This window comes from Pyrus communis, chromosome 9 (genome assembly GCF_963583255.1).
Source record: "Pyrus communis chromosome 9, drPyrComm1.1, whole genome shotgun sequence".
Classification (NCBI taxonomy): Eukaryota; Viridiplantae; Streptophyta; class Magnoliopsida; order Rosales; family Rosaceae; genus Pyrus; species Pyrus communis.
In genome coordinates this window covers 10,488,210-10,503,225 of record NC_084811.1, presented here as the reverse complement: position 1 = coordinate 10,503,225, position 15,016 = coordinate 10,488,210, and the positions used below count along the sequence as shown (strand labels likewise).

The following is a 15,016-nucleotide window of genomic DNA, read 5'->3' as shown; positions in this document are numbered from 1 at the left end:
TTTTCCCTTGTAAATTATTGGAATTGACCTCACTATGTGAAGCTTCAATATTCTCTGTCTGTGGAAATTTCCTGCCCCTTTTATAACTTGTAAGTAACTAAGGCTTTTGTGAACCTTCCCATATATTAACTAATTTATACCTTTATTGTTCTGCACATATGCTTTGTTTTAACTTGTCATGTCTTATCATAAGCGGCCTGAAACTCAAGTGATGATTAACAATATTTACCTCCGCATTCGAGGTATTGTGTTCGACTCTCCTCTCATAGTATCGCTTGTATCAATGAATTGAGCAAATGGGTAAACAATTGTTTAGGATTGTATCAATCACATGATAAAGTGTTTAACAACATATACCTCTACGTATGAGGTATTGTGTTCGATGTAGTACGGAGTTGGACAACGAAATTTAGATAGTTTAGCAAAAGCGAAAACACAGAAAACTTAAACAAAAAGAAAAATAAAAAATAATCTAGAATCACTCCAGGGGCATCACACCAGTTCTTGGCCTCGCACCAAGAATTTTGGCATCCCACCAAAATAATCTCATCGCATGATAAGAATTCCAGTCTCTAGAAAACTAAACTTTTCTATTCATAAACTCTTCATTGTTTTTCATCTGAATTACAACGGGGTATTTATAAGGACGTAAACCTAAAGGACATAGGAAAGTAAACGTATTCTAGGAAAGAAATCCTAATCTAAATGCTCGATTAAAAGTATTTTTAAAATAATTGAAAACGCTTTTGGTGAAATTCATTTTGGGTTTCAAAAGCACTTTAAGTGCTTGTTGGAAGAAGCACCATGTATGTGCTTCTTGTAGGAAGCACTTAAAATGTTTTTTTTTTTCTTCATAATTCACTTAGATTTTTACTAAGAATTGGTTTTAAAAATATCTTTACCAAAAATGTTTTAAGTTATTTTAAAAGCACTTCCAAGCGAACTCCTAATTCCAATAAAATTGAAAAGAAACTTAAACCTTATAAAAGTAGGAAATCAAAAGATTACCCCTAAAATGCAACCCACCTTATTCTGGATGGCTCTAGGGTTTGTGGGGTTGTGACGCCATTGCGGGCTTCTTCCCTTTCTGGTTCTTCCGACCTTGGTAGTTAATTTTGTTTGGTTAATGGTTCAGTTTGGATGGTGTAGGTCGGTTAATTGGGACAGTATGCTAATTCAAGTAGAAGTTAAATCATTCAGGCTAGTGGGTGATAGATAATTGCCTTCAGTTATATCTTAGATTTGCTTTCTGTGTGCTGTTCTTCTTTAATTGTCGTGTGGGAAGGGTGGTATTAATTTGGTGTTTTTGAAGGGTCGTTGCAATTGCTTGGTGGCAGCTAGAGGTAGACTCATCGAGCCCTCAAGCCGTGGTTGCAACCTCTGGTGCTACTAGGAAGCCTAGACTTATAACAAACCAAAGACTCCCTTCCTCGGTTGATTCCTTTCATGTTCCTCAACCTGGACAATAACATGTGAGTATGGAGAAAGCAAGGAGTAAATTTACTATGGAGAGGGGAGTTACAAGGGCTAACACCAATCTGTTATCCTCCTTCAATATTGATCACATGCAGAGTCGTGTGTTCACGAGGAAAATGTTCGGGCAACTCTTTCTCTTAACGGTTTCTTCTGTGACCGTTGGAATTCGATGGAAGAATAAGGTCAAAAACCAATTTTTTGAAGTGGAAACTGTAAAACGTGAGTTATTATCTAAAAAGGGGATATAAAGATTGTGTAAATATTAGGAGTCCTTTATTAGGAAGGATATGTGTTTGTGTCCTTTATTGTTTCCTTGTGGAACAAGAATTGTATATGCATATATTTCAATGATGTAATACAATGAAAATTAAGCCGTAAAATTCTATTTGGCATCGGAGCCTTTGTTTGCACTAAAACACTGTAAACTTGTTTTTTTTTTTTTTTTTTCCGCTGCTATGCTACTCGGCTAACTAGATGTGTCTGCAATTCTTCCTGCAGCGATCCAACCGTGCGTTGGTGAGTCTTGCCGCAATATAACATTGCTGGTGCCGTGTGTCACATATTGTGTGCGGTGTGAATTTTTTGTTTCTATATGTGCGTCAAGATGACGAGTATGAGAGATAACTCGACCTTGAAGTTGGAAGGTGGTTCCCCTACACCGACCAACAATCCAGTATTAAATCCTATTGTTATTCAGAATGATGCGTCCTCCGTACCGAACACTATGAAACTCAATGGATCAAACTATTCTCTTTGGTCCAAGGTATTGGAGATACATATCACTAGACGTGGGAAAGAGGGCTTCATGATAGGGAGTATCAAAGAACCTAGCGAGGAAAGTGCTAAGTGTGAGACGTGGGAGAAAGGGAATGCAATAGTGAAATAGTGGTTGATCAATTATATGGAGCCTACTATCATGGGATTTTTCATTCATCTTCGTATAGCTAAAGAAGTATGGGAAGAAGTGGGTCGAACATATTATGATGGTTCAGATATTTCTCAGATTTATAAGTTAAAGGTAAAATCATTTTGACTTCGTCAAGAAGCCCGTCTTGTTGGTGTGTTTTATCCTGACCTCAAGTCCGTTTGGCAAGACTTAGATCAATGGAGACCAATCAAAATGGAATGTGCTACTAATCTCAGTACACTTTATGAAGAAATCCAAACAGATCATGTTTATGCATTCTTGGCCAATTTGGATGATATTTTTGATAAGGTACGTAGTGATATTCTATAGACTGAACCCTTACCATCTATCGATGAGGTGTTTTCTATTGTTAGGCACGAAGCACAACGGCATACCACTATGATGGGTGGGAGTAACATAAAGAACCAAGAGACACAGTCGGTGGCTATGGTGTCTTGGCCACTTGTGTCCATCCAACATGATAATTCTTTGAATCCACCTTTGAGTTCTCGTCCTGTTACCCGAGTAACAAAGATGATTTGAAGTGTACTTTCTGTGGTCAAAGCCGTCATATTGAAGATACATGTTTTACCAAGCATGGGGTGCCTAAGTGGTTTCCGGAATGGAAGAAATAGTTGCATGACAAGGAACGTGGAACTGCATGAACCAGTGGAAGCTATGCTTCCCTTTCTATTACCACACTGACAGCCAAGGAGGCCGAGCCTAGCTATAGTGATCCAAGTCAAACTTTGTTGACTCGTACTACTCATGGTGACTTATCCTCCAACACAGGTACTAGGAGACGTGTTCTTTTAGCCTCCAATACTGAGCAACATACAGGTTGGATTCTGGACTCTGATGCAACAAATCATATGACATATGATAAAAATATGTTGCAATATATGACAACATCTCACAGGAAAAGTATAGCAACTACCAACGACACTCTTGTACCCGTGTGTGGCGTGGACACCATACATCTCACCCCATCTCTCCCGTTACATCGTTGCTTACTTGTTTCATCTTTATCACATCATTTATTATCAATACCACAGGTTACTGAACAATTGGATTGTGTTGTTCTAATGTATCTGCTCTTTTGTCTACTTCAGGATATTTAGACCAAGGAGATAATTAGGCGTGGCACTAAGAGAGAAGGGTTGTACTATGTGGATGATGTCATTCCTGGCAAAGCTAATGCAGTTCGAGTGTCTCGTGCTAGTAATTTACAAGAAGCATGGTTATTGCATCGTCAATTAGGGCATGCATCTTTTGGGTATTTACGACATATGTTGCCTAGTTTATTTAGTGGAATAAATGAATCAAACTTACATTGTGAAGTATGTATTCTTGCTAAAATCCATCGTGCTTCATTTCCTCTAGTATGAATAAAAGATCTTTGTCGTTTGAATTTATGCATTCTGATGTTTGGGGGCCTTCTCCAGTTGTTACATCTTCTAGAATTAAATGGTTTGTTACGTTTGTTGATGATTGCACTCGTATGACTTGGCTATATGTGTTGAAAAATAAAAGTGATGTTGGTATGGTATTTAGATGATTCTCTTAGATGATTCAAACACAATATTTGTCTGTTAGTAAAGTTCTACGTTTTGATAATGGTGGTGAATATATTAATTTTGAGTTGTTGGAGTTTCTTCGTGATCGAGGCATTCTCCATGAAACATGTCCCCATACCCCACAACAAAATGGCGTTGCTAAGAGGAAAAATTGCCATATCCTAGAAACGGCACGCGCACTACTTCTTGGAGCCTTTGTTCCTAAGATTTTTTGGCCTGAAGCTGTCACTTATGCAGTGTACGTGATTACTCATATGTCGTCTCAGGTTGTCAAGTTTCGAACACTCAACATGCTCCAGTGATGTCTACTAACAATGTCACCCTTCAAGTATTTGGGTGTGTGGCTTATTGACACACCCGACCCGAAATGTCCACTTGGACTCCAAATCGAGTTGTGCTTGCCGACACCTGGAGGGTGACGAAGCCATAAAGTTTAGTGTAGTGGGAAAATGATGTGAATAAATTTAAACCTAAAAGTGCATAGTCAAAAGAGTGTAGGGGTGAGCGGAATTGAACCCATTTCACACGTGATGTCAGAGCATAAGATTGTATAGTAAATAGGATGATGGTTATAAAAATTGTACAAAATCTGAAATTCAAATCCAATCCTCCCCTTTATTGGTGGATCCGTGTCCTCTCATTTCCAACAAATCACATTTGTTTTCCACCAATCCCTCACCACCATTCATAATCCCTCAAAACCCTCACAGCCAATCAAGTGTCTTCCCTCAATTTTGGCACCAATCAGTTTTCACTTTCATTTCATCCACAACCAATCAGAAACCACAAATTTCTCTCTCCTCTCATTCTCTCTCTCTAACCATAGAACTCTTCTTCTCTTTGCAACTCCCTCAAACAACCCTCAAAACACTCAAACGTGACCTACAACTTACACCATTGAACTCCCCTCAACTCCACGAACATAACCATGTAACCAGATTGCGATTTGGGTAAGTTTTTACTTACCAACTAGGAAGGTCTGACTCAGCTCAACCTTTCCCCGACAAGTTACAACCGAGTTATAGATTTTTAGCAAGTCTAAAGGCCTCCACTATACTCCGCGAGGTCTTTAGTGAAGGTTTGAGGAAGAGTTGACGTCAAAACAAACGAGTTTCGAGGAGCCAAGTTTAAGCCAAAGCTATCAAGCTAATTTCAGGCATTTTCTCATCCATTTTTGGACTTCCAAAAGGTATAAACTGATTCTACAATTCAAAAGCTTCATTTCCATATAAATTTTCTGAAAAATGGTTGAGAAATGAAGAAGATATGAAGGTTTGAAATTTTACCCAAAAACTGGCAAAAATTTCCAGATTCTGGCGAGTTCAGATGGCCGCGAACGGCGGCGACCACTAGAGAAGACGACAGAATATTCCGTCAAAGTTGACGGAATATTCTTGAAGGACGTCAGGGTCTTGCCTACACGTATGGCCATGCTTTAGCCGGCACGTGGCAGCGCGTCCGGCCCCCGTTTTTCTTTCTGTCAATTTGTGTAGGTCCGTGATGTCGAGTAGATCGATTTCGTATATTCAAACCCTATGTTTGAGCAATCTACGGAGATTTTATTTAAGTTTCCATCTATGTGTTATTAAACTACGTTAATTAGTAATTTCACATATACGGGAATGTATCCCAAGGGCGTACAAGGTCAAGTAAGGCTCGGAGGCTTCATTTCGACTGCATATCTGTGAGTGGGCAGTTTGTTTTTATACCTCTATATAATTATAGTTTCCATGAATGTGTATATACTTCATTTTTATGCTTATATTGCCAAGTATCGTTATTGTGATATTAAATGTGATAAATGCTGCTATATGGTTGAGATATTACTATCATGCCACTCATACATATTTGTATATGCTCATCTTGCTGCACTTTGGTTTTAGTACTCCCTCCCCCCCAAGGGCCAGGGCCAGTCCTTCACGTGTATGTTCACATCCTCACCGTTCGCTCGCCTTGGATCCAAGCTAGGTGTCAGTCTTGTCATACATATTGCATTAGGCAATCCCGACTCATATGTGACCATGCTTCTGCACCAACCATCATGTGATCGTAGTATTAGAGCGTATTGATTACACCCAGTCATGTTCTTGTCAGAAATTATCTGTACGAACTTGTGTGTTAGCTTAGATGGATGAGCACTTAGTTATACTTGATTATCACATGATTATATTATTACGACATTTGAGATATCATGACTTGGCATATTTATGATTATATTGTTGTTGTACTGTTGTTTACATACTTACGTAGTATGTTTTAAGGAAACTATACTTGTTTTACAGTAAGGGGTTACTATGTCCGAAAATAAAGGCTACAACCGTTGTTTTGCTGACCCACTCAACTTTGTTTTTTGCCCCCTCCAGGTTTAGTATCTATGCTTACGTGTAAACAGGATTCTAGCAAATCTCAAGAGATGGTTATCTTCAATGGTATAACCATTATCCTATTTACTATATTGTCTTATGCTCTGACATCATGTGTGAAATGGGTTCAATCTCGCTCACCCGCACACTCTTTTGGTTAGGCACTTTTAGGTTTAAATTTACTCACATCCTTTTTCCACTACACTACACTTTATGGCTTCATCACCCTCCAGGTGTCGGCCAGCTCAACTCGATTCGGAGTCCAAATGGACATTCTGGTCCGGGGTGTGTCACTTATGTTCATATCCAAAAAATTCATCACAGTAAGTCAGATCTGTATGCCCGACGATGTGTATTTGTGGGTTTCTCGTCTCACCAAAAAGGATATAAATGTTATCACCTTGAGACTCATCATATGTATGTAACCATGGATGTGACCTTTTATGAATCAGAGTATTTTTATACTCTCGTGCATTCATCTTCAGATCACCAGGGGGAGCACATTATTGGTGATTTAGAGTGGTTGGACCTAGGGGAGACACCATTGTCGAGAATAACATAAAACATTCATCTGCCACTACCGAAGCAGGTGCCGAGAATGATCTAGATCTTCAGCTAGCTTCTAGCGAACCCAGGAAGGAACTTCAATCAGCTCTTATAGAGCATTAGGGGTGTTTTCAATAGCTTCTGCTGAGAATAACAGTGCCCAGGAGCTTGCCAAATTAGCCTCTGAACAGCCACGACAGCTTTTTGCCGAGCCCAGTACTTAGTCACAGCAGACACTTGCCAAACCTGTTGATATATGTGTGTCTCTCTCTCTAGCTCCATAGTGTCGTCCAATACATCTTCTCTGAATATACCTTAGGTAAGTATTGTAGATGATTAAGTAATTAATCCAAGTAATAATGTGAGTACATATAAATTGCCACCAAGACAAAATCGAGGTGTGCCTCCTGATAGGTTCTCTCCAGAAGGAAAGGTGAAGTGTCCAATAGCCAACTATGTATCATGCAATGGTTTTGTGCCGAACCATCAAGCTTTGGTGGATCATATGGAGTATATTCCAATACCAACCCGAGTAGAGGAAGCTCTGAAATATCTAAAGTGGGCAAAAACAATGGATGAAGAAATGTTGGCGTTACAGAAAAATAATACCTGAGAGGTGACGGTTCTACCTAAAGGCAAGAAGACAATTAAATGTCGGTGGGTGTTTACAATTAAATACCAAACTAACAGATTGATAAACATGTACAATGCAAGGTTAGTAGCTAAAGGATACACCCAGAATATGGGGTAGATTACCAAGAAACTTTCTCTCCAATTGCCAAGATGAATATGGTACGTGTTCTTATTTCTTTAGCTGCAACTATGGACTGGCCATTAAAGCAATTCGATGTGAAGAATGCTTTTCTCCATGGGTATTTGGAGGAAGAAGTACATATGGATTTTCCTCTCAGGTATGGTACTGGTGGGAATACCAGAGTGTGTCAGTTGTGTAAGTCACTTTATGGACTTAAGCAATCACCTCGTGCATGGTTTGATAGGTTTACTCAAGTTATGAAAAAGAATGGGTATCGCCATAGTCATTTTGATCACACTTTGTATGTAAAATGAAGACAAGATAAAGTGACAGCCATAATCATCTATGTAGATGACATGATTCTAACGAGTGATGATTTTGATGAGATTTTGAAGTTCCAGGGAAATCTTGCAGCCGAGTTTGAAATGAAGAACCTAGGAGATTTGAAGTATTTTCTTGGGATTGAAGTTGCTCGCTCATCTAAAGGTATATTCTTGTCTCAACGTAAGTATGTTCTGGATTTATTGAAGGAAACTGGTATGCTAAGGTGTAAGCCGGTAGACACTCCTATTGTTAAGAAGCATCATCTATGTTTGGATCCAAAGCAAAAATTAGTTAATAAAGGTAAATATCAAAGACTTGTAGGAAAATGAGTCTTGTATGAGAAGCACGGGCATTTGAAGATTGAAGGGTTCACTGATGCTGATTGGGCAGGTGATGTAAATGATAGGCGATCCACGTCTAGATATTTTACTTTTGTTGGAGGAAATTTGGTTAAATGGCGAAGTAAGAAACATAAGGTGGTATTGCGATCCTCAGCAGAGGCCGAGTATAGGGGCATGGCCCAAGGCATATGTGAAATTTTGTGGCTACGAAAACTGCTTTAGGGTATTTGGTTCAAGCCAAAGGAAACCATGAAACTGTATTGTGATAATAAGTCTGCAAGATGAATACGGTACGTGTTCTTATTTCTTTAGCTGCAATTATGGACTGACCGTTAAAACAGTTCGATGTGAAGAATGCTTTTCTCCATGGGAATTTGGAGGAAGAAGTATATATGGATTTTCCTTCTAGGTATTGTGCTGGTGGGAATACCAGAGCTTGTCGGTTGCGTAAGTCACTTTATGGACTTAAGCAATCACCTTGTGCATAGTTTGATAAGTTTACTCAAGTTATGAAAAAGAATGGATATCGCCAGAGTCATTCTAATGACACTTTGTTTGTAAAATGGAGACAAGATAAAGTAACGTCCCTAATCATCTATGTAGATGGCATGATTATAACAGGTGATGATTTTGATGAGATTTCGAAGTTGCAGGGAAATCTTGCAACTGAGTTCGAAATGAAGAACCTAGGAGATTTAAAGTATTTTCTTGGGGTTAAAGTTGCTCGCTCATCTAAAGGTATCTTCTTATCTCAATGTAAGTATGTTCTGGATTTTTTAAGGAAACTGGTATGCTAGGGTGTAAGTCGGTAGACACTCCTATTGTTGAGAAGCATCATCTATGTTTGGATCCAAAGCAAAAATCAATTGATAAAGGTAGATATCAGAGACTTGTAGGAAGACTAATTTATTTGGCTCATACACATCTAGATATAGCCTATGTTGTAAGTATTGTGAATCATTTTATGCATGCACCAAGTGTAGATCATATGGCTGCTGTTATGCATATCCTAGCATATTTGAAGTCTGCACTAGGAAAAGGAGTCTTGTATGAGAAGCACGGGCATTTAAAGATTGAAGGGTTCACTGATGCTGATTGGGCAGGTAATGTAAATGATATGCAATCCACGTCTGGATATTTTACTTTTGTTGGAGGAAATTTGGTTGCATGGCGAAGTAAGAAACAGAAGGTGGTATTGTGATCCTCAGCTAAGGCCGAGTATATAGGCATAGCCCAAGGCATATGTGAAATTTTGTGGCTATGAAAACTGCTTTAGGGTCTTGGGTTCAAGCCGAAGGAAACCATGAAATTGTATTGGGATAACAAGTCTGCAAGAGATATAGCTGATAATCCAGTGTAGCATGATAGGACAAAGCATGTGAAGGTTGATCAACATTTTATCAAAGAGAAGCTCGAGAAGAAGATTGTGTCAATACCGTTTGTGAATTCGGAAGAGCAACTTGCATATGTTCTTACTCATGCTGTGTAGTCGAAAGTTTGATGACTCACTTGTCAAGTTGGGCATGTGTGATATCTATGCACCAACTTGAGGGGGAGTGTAAAACATGAGTTATTATTTAAAAAGGGATATATAGATTGTATAAATATTAGGAGTCCTTTATTAGGAAGGATATGTGTTTGTGTCCTTTATTGTTTTCTTATGGAATAAGGATTGTATATGTATATATTTCAATGATGTAATACAATGAAAATTAAGCCGTAAAATTCTATTGAAACTAAGCTTAATGCTGGGTTTCTGGATTTCTTTTGTGACCGTTAAGAGAAAGAATAATGAGACTACAAAGGCTCTCCCCCTATCCGCTGAGTTCACCACCGTTCCTCCTTTCACCTGCTCGCCCCACATCACAATGGTAGATGGATATCGGCTGCAAGGTCTTCAAAGTTGAGGATCTTTTTAGATCTATTGTTTGACCAAAAGAGTATGTGTTGGTTCGTCCCCATCCTCACCTAGTCTCTTCAAGTCTATTTCTGGACCTGCGTTCCAGTGATTACTATGGTGATTATCGTGGTGGTGCTGAGCTTTTTGGCGGCGGCGACGGCTGCCGGTTCATGAGTTATTTTGTGGTTATTGAGGTTATTGTTTGGGGGGATGGTCTCAATCTTGGCTTGGCTCAACTTGTACTTATAATTACTGTTGGTCCTCTTTTTAGTTAGTCATTTGTTTGGACTTTGTATTGTGAGCTTTTGTAATGAAATGTTGCTTTGATAAAAAGAAAACAGAGGTGCGAGTCATTAGTCAAGTAAAAGTTTGATTGAAATTTAGAGGGAAGAGAGCCAATCTTGGCAAATAGAAACGGTGTCCTTTGCTGTCCGACAAATGGGACAATGACATGTGATTTATAGCCTATTGAGGGCCACTTGTTATTAACATAGAAAAGTAAAAGCCAATTTTCTGGGACAGTGAGGACCCAGTCTCTTCTAGGTGCCTGTGGTTGATTCCACTAACTGTGTAGTGTGTGTGTGTGTGTGTACAATTTGGAAGAGCTCCGAGGGCCGGTGAGATTCTTACTTTTGAAAGGGATTATATTCTCGTGTCATTATCTCACATCATGCATGTAATTGGAAATGTATCATTCTTAGTAACTAATTTATGTGACAATACTACATTTCTTTTTCAATCATAGTCATCACGTGACTATATTCTTTTATCTCTATCTCACTTATCAAGTCACACCGTACATGTAACAAGAATACATTTTATTTTCTCTATCTCCCTCATCACGTGAAAAAGAGAGGTATATGTCCAATCACAGCCAAGCTCTTTTTCAAATTTCCAATGTGAAAAATACAAAGATGGTACAAAGTGAGATGGTGTTAATCAAAACGACGTCTGAAGCATTAGAGATAAGAGTAAAAGGATAAAGGTCCTACAGTGCAGTCCTATCTGTTATGATTTTTGTCAGTAGGTCCAAAGCTTTACTTAAAAAAGAGAGAAAGAAGTTTACATTTCTTTCAGAGCTTGAAAGTTTACGAGAAAATCTCCAGGAAATTCAATCTGTGACACCAGCTTGAATAGAACATTATGGGATTCCACTTCTACGGTTGTAGCAAGGACTCATAGATGTAAATCGTGTCTAGGTGTCAGACGTGAAACGTGTGCCGGGTTGTCGTGTCACGGTACATTGACCTATTGTTCAATATTTCATTTCATTTTGAAGACAAAGAATTATGATTTTGATCCGTGTAGTTTGTATAGTTTTATTTCAGGTCTCGTAAGTTAGAATAACGGATCAAACCGCGCGCTATACTTGCAGTTTAACGTGCTAATATCAGCCCAACTCAAGCAAAATCAACTTTTATGAGGTAGAGCATTTCTAGCATTTTGAGTATAAGTGTGAATGATAAGACTCAAGGTCCAAAAAAAATGTAAACAAGATCTTATGAAATTAAATTCTTTCCAATTTCAGCCACCTATGTATCAACAAGGTAAATAATTTGATTGGATCGAATAACAACCTAACTTCTTCTAAACAATACACCACTTAATCCAGTTCACAGACATGCAAGAGAATAAGCAATTTCTACCAGCCAAGAAATTATGGAACATAAATACCAAAATTAAATAAAAATTTAAAAAATTAGGGTTTGAGGTTGAATGAGCCACTCAATAGCTGTTTTCATGAGTTCGTTGTCCATTGCAGCATGATGCTGGTACCGGAATCCGATCAGAGGGCTTCGATTCTTTTGGATTGCAAGGCTCCAACTTTTTTCTAAAACCTAACCTTTTGGGAAGGATGCTCCAACTTCTCTTGGTCTTGACCAGCTTCTGCAGCTCCTTTTTCATGCTTGAACACTCCTTTTGAAGCTCTAAAACGTGTTTCCTCATGTCGTGATGATCGACACCCACAGCTTGGTCTTCTGCAGTGTCCACTTGACTGGACACAGCATTTTTGGGGGGGGAGCCCAAGGTTTCCGCTTGGATTTTGTGAGTTCTCAAGATTGTCAACAAAGAACCAGCCAGAAATTGACGTACGCAGTTGAAGCTGTTCAAAGAAGAGGACTTGAACAATTACTCGAAGTGGTAACCTCTCGTTCTGAGCTGCATGGGTGCTCGCTTCCAGCGAAAGCTTCTGGCAGTTCATTAGTCTGCAGAGCTGCTCCCTTTCAGCATCTGTAAGCCAAGGATGTGCCTGAGGTTGTGGAATAATGCAATGTTGTCAGCATGCATAATCAGACATAGGCACCATGGTCATAGAAAACATATTATCCCAATGATCTGTGGTACTCTCGAATTTAGTAACATATTAGTAATGTCCTAGTTTAAAAATGCAGGAATTTTTTAAGCTCTAGTCAAATACTATAACACTCTAATCGCTTTCGGTGCAGATGACATTAATATTTGGACTTTCAAATGTAAAATTTATAGTGCGATGCTATTCACAGAATGCTAGTCTAAATACAAATCAGACCACTAAGAAGAACAATCGACATTTTTGCCAGCAGCCATGCACTTAATTTTGTTTTACCTTCAAGAAAACATTGATCGCATGATATATGCCATCATCCAGCAGCCGGGCATATTCAGGGATGACGGAAGCAAGTGACTGAAATTTTGGTAACTTCAATTAACATCTGGCGCTACCTCGGAAAGGTATCCATCCACCAGACTGGCTACCATTGTAATAGGAGTCAGTGGGTCAGTGCCAGTCATCAGTTACCCCTCTTCGATTATGCATGGGGAAGATGATGCAAGTGAAGCCTGGTTTATTGACATGAAATGATCAAGAATCCTCTGAATGCAGTCTATGTCGTAAAGAGTCTCCAAAGAATAGCCCATATTTGGTATGAGAAGATCTATGAGCACAGCTTGGTCCAACTGGGCACCTACCCTTTTCTCCAAATTTTCTCTGCATGACGGACTTGCATGTAAGATCATAGCCGTTTGTAGCAGCCTAAGCAGAAACTTGGAGGATGCGACTCCTTTCTCATGAGGAAGTAACCCCACAATATCTTCAAGTAGAACCCTCTGGTCAGCCTCAGAAATGTTAGAAATGGTTGTGCCCGAGTTTACATAATTTGTGTCATTAAAGCTCGATTGCCTATTCATCAAGGGGACCTTCTAGCATAGAATATGAGAGAAGCGGCAATACTCTCAGGCCTCATTCCTTTCAATTCAACAGCTTGAATCAATCGCTTATAGAGAGGTAAGCTAAGTAAGGATGCATCTTCACACCACCAATCATCAGCGAGAGGTTGTGGCTTAGCGTCATCAGAAGTTATTCCGTTCCATAAGGCTGTTGGGTTCTTCATGTCATTTTCTCCTGATACTACAGGCCAACTGATAAACTTTGGATCTGCACAAGCTTTGATAGCCAAGGAATCGATGCATCGTGAAGCAATGTGGAGCTCTTCAGCATATTGTTGAACATCTTCACATGTTTCAAGAGCTACTATGGAGTCTCTCCAATTGCTGAAGACTTCAGTAAGGAAAATCTCTGTTTGCGCAATGAAATTTCCTTGTTCGTAATCTTCAGCCATTTGGAGGTATTCTGCTGCACATCTAAGGATGACTACGTTCAAAGCAGTGAGTTCTATTTTGACGCCATGGCAAAATTTGGTTACAAGCTCAAACGCTTTAGCTCCCCCGGGTACACCATGAAGTTGCAAGGCACAAGCAGATCCTTCCTCACTAGAACACTCTTCGATAAGCCTCTCTAATAGCCCACTTTTAGAAAGCAATGGAAACTGCAGTAATGGCCAAAATGAGTACTACAAAATGAGAGCATAGCTCAAACGCCAATTAAAGTTCAATTCATAAGAAAATTACGACAAAGCATACGGAAATAGAATACAACGATGTACCCAGTCATTCACACCCCACACACACACACACACAGAATGTTATTGTTTTCAACTGGCAAGATAGATCAAACAAAATGCACCTTGTGGAGGTGAAAAGACATTTCCCCAACTTGAATCACAACATCGCTTGGAAGCCCGGTTGTGCAAAGCCTGAAAGAGAAACAGAAACCGGATCCATATAAACAAAACTTAAATCACCTAATATTGTCATAGCTCAATGGTAATAATTATCACAGAATCAAATACATTACACGATCAATTACATTCCAGGAAACCTCATCATATTCCTCAAAAGAATTCATCTTTGCTAGTCTTTATACACACCCAATGTGGGTAGCTAGAGGAATTAAACCAAACCAATGATACAAACAAAACCGTAGCTAATCTCTGTTGCTAATGAATTCTCTATCAAATGGGTTTGCAAATTATAAGTAATTAACACATGCATATATAACCAAAGCACTAAACTTTCTTGCTTCGTATACATTACTGAAATACTAAAACCAACAGAGTAAAACTAACAAACACCATATGGGTCACTTTCTAGCTCATCGATTATATCTATTGGTTTGTACTAGTGGATCAGAGTATATGAAGAAAAAATGGGTTACCAAGTTTGGCCTTCGCGGTGAAATGCTTCAGACTTAATTCCAAGCTTCATGCAAGCCATGAGTTCTGGTGGTGGTTTTTTAAAATGGGCAAGCTTGGAATCATGAAATTAATAAGTGAAGCAAGAAATGCCGATCAGATAAAGACTTGGGTGAAAATGTGAGTGAGAGTGAGAGTGAACGTGGCATGCTTATCATCTGTGAAAATACTTTCGGAGTTTAGAGAAAGAGTGAGAGAGAGAGAGAGAGAGAGAGGGGGGGGGGGGAGGAAGGGAGATGAGTAGCGAGTCTAAAGCA

The 15,016-nt window shown here is 39.1% G+C and overlaps 1 pseudogene; it reads right to left on the bottom strand.

The window, feature by feature from the left end:
* Window positions 1–11,913: 11,913 nt before the first annotated feature.
* On the bottom strand, window positions 11,914–14,781 carry LOC137744371 (BTB/POZ domain-containing protein At5g03250-like; annotated as a pseudogene).
* Window positions 14,782–15,016: the final 235 nt, after the last annotated feature.